Source organism: Oratosquilla oratoria, chromosome 6 (assembly GCF_046742065.1).
Source record: "Oratosquilla oratoria isolate Oo_2021 chromosome 6, ASM4674206v1, whole genome shotgun sequence".
In the NCBI taxonomy this organism is placed as follows: domain Eukaryota; kingdom Metazoa; phylum Arthropoda; class Malacostraca; order Stomatopoda; family Squillidae; genus Oratosquilla; species Oratosquilla oratoria.
Window position 1 is genome coordinate 24111963 of NC_134782.1, and position 2500 is coordinate 24114462.

Genomic DNA, 2500 nt, shown 5'->3' on the forward strand with positions numbered 1-2500 from the left:
ATCGAGACCAAAATACACACAAAAAAGTATAATTAACTTAAGGCATACCTAGCATAAATCTTATGTACAAACTAATCTGGTATCCACATTGATATCCAAATTGACCCACGTTGACATATCCACACATTACTGTGTCCACTAATAATTTTTTAAGGACTTTGCAAATGAGCAGGGAAGGACAGGAGTGAAGCACAGTTCGACCGAGCTCCAATATTTTTTATCTTGTTCACCAAAATACTTTTAAGTGATTGTTAGGATGTCTGGAAGGAAAAATCTGATAGAGAGAATAATGGTTTTTATTTAGAATTAAGTTGAGCACCAATAGGGATATGACTCGCTCTAAGTGCGAGAAAAGGTGCAGATTGATCAGCGAAGACCGTTCTTAGGTTGGTAAGCTACTAGATGGAGTCGGGTAATGCACGTGCGTTTCCTCAAAGAAGCTTTGTCCCATCCGCGGACCTCAAGGAAGCTTTGGTCGACTCGACGCAGCCGGATAGGTGCAAGCATATCCCCATGGGACCTCTTTAAGGTCGACAAGGTCGTAGGATGGAGGACAACTGTCTCACAGTGACTTAACAGTGATTATGACACAATGTCTTACGCAATTCTTACAAACAGAACCAAAATTCTCGATCGTTTCGAGGTCTGTAGACCCACCAGTTCATTCATTGTTTAAAAAAAATTAAATTTACTCTGTTTCTCTTTAGAAATTTTTGGGTTTCGAATACAACCATAAATGGAGAAAAGATGTTGCCTTGACCTCGATAACATTTTGCGGTTCATTCAGAAAAAGAATTACATGGGATACTGTTATGAAATGGCGGAAATATGTGTTCTACCATGATTGCCAATGGTGCATGAACACGCCCAACACCTCTTTGGCAGTGAAAAATAAAACAATGAGTTTTACATGTATGTTTTTTTCCCGATGTTCAGTGCTTTGGGAATTTTGTCTATATAATGAACCCACTCTCGATAACCTTGGATGTTTGGTCAATAGTCTTCATACAAGAAAAACTCATCTTGACGGTTTAAGAATAGGAAACATCCTAAGCCCTAGGCACTCAGGGTATCAAAACCACAACTAACTCTCAATATTCTCGGTCACCTTTGGCACTTGTGTTTATTGGAAGAGGTTGGTCCCAGACGTGTGGGAAAATCTCTAGATCGAACCATTATTTTTTTTTCTTTCCCCGAATGTACTCGATACGGTTCCGCAGCTCACGAATGTTCTCTTGCTCTTTATCCAGTGTTCGGTAACGATGACTTGGTTCTTCTAGAATAAACTTTTACGATCTGCTGTCCACCTCGTGGTGAGATGGATCCTTGCGTATTGCTCCAAGTCTTTAGATCATTGAGATACTTTGCCACTTAGGATTGGAAAACCGTGTCTGGCGAGTGTTCTTTTTTAATACAAAAAATAATGGTCATGATCCTGTATATCCAATTTTGTTTCTTTCAGTTTCGGTTACCCACAACGTATATTAGAAAATTGCATATATGAAAAAAATCATATTAATGCAGAATTTGGAAAGTAATATAATAGACATATACACTATAATTCTGTAAAATTAATACACTTAAGTTTTACCAGGTAGTGGGGTCGAATGGACTGAACCACACTGTAGTTTTACAAATATGACCTTTAAGCGCTTCCTACTTTGAGGTTTCTTTGCTTTTTTCATCCTTGTAATATCTTCTCCCCTTAACCTCTCCACCTCATGCATTCTGAACTATTCCACGTTTATAGATCGTATTTTCTAATCTATTTTTAATTTCTTCCTCCGTTTTAGCCGCCTCGCTTCTCTCGCCTCCTTCACTTCCCTTCCGGCCTCCTAATGACCCGAGGTCACATAAAAATCGAGGTCATATATGATATCAGGTCTCCATTCAACTTTCTCCCATTCAACTTACCAGTTTCATATTACGCAACGTCGGAATTCCAGGCATAACTTCTTTCTGGCAAATCACTGGCTGCAGTTAACCAAAAGGCCAACGGTGCAACGGCGGAGATTTAAGAAAAAAAAATTAAAACTGTATAGGATACATTTTTTTTTTTTTTTTTTTTTTTAGTGGGGTGGGGGTGGTGGACGAGCGACGTTTGGAGGCGAGAAGCTAGAGGCGAAATTCCAACGTGACGTCAGCAAAGGTAAACGGTCTTAAAGAACTAGCTTCATCAAAGGATATCATAGAAATTCTTTTGAAAAGGGATTATTAACACAATTTTTCCAGTTTGAATTACTACAGTTCATTCATTCCGATAATGTCAGACTGACTTCATTCCTTTTCTTGATCTTGTCCTGTGATTGGCTACCAGGTCTTTAAGTACACAATAATTCACTATAGACTGACTGTTTCCCTCCAATCACAGAACAACGTGTCAGAATAGCGGGTGGCGCGTCATTGTCCATTACCACAGCTACTAATTTATGGGCTTGAACGTAATTCAGCGCCTTGATAAAAATATATATATATATGGATAAGCATGAAAATAAAAATA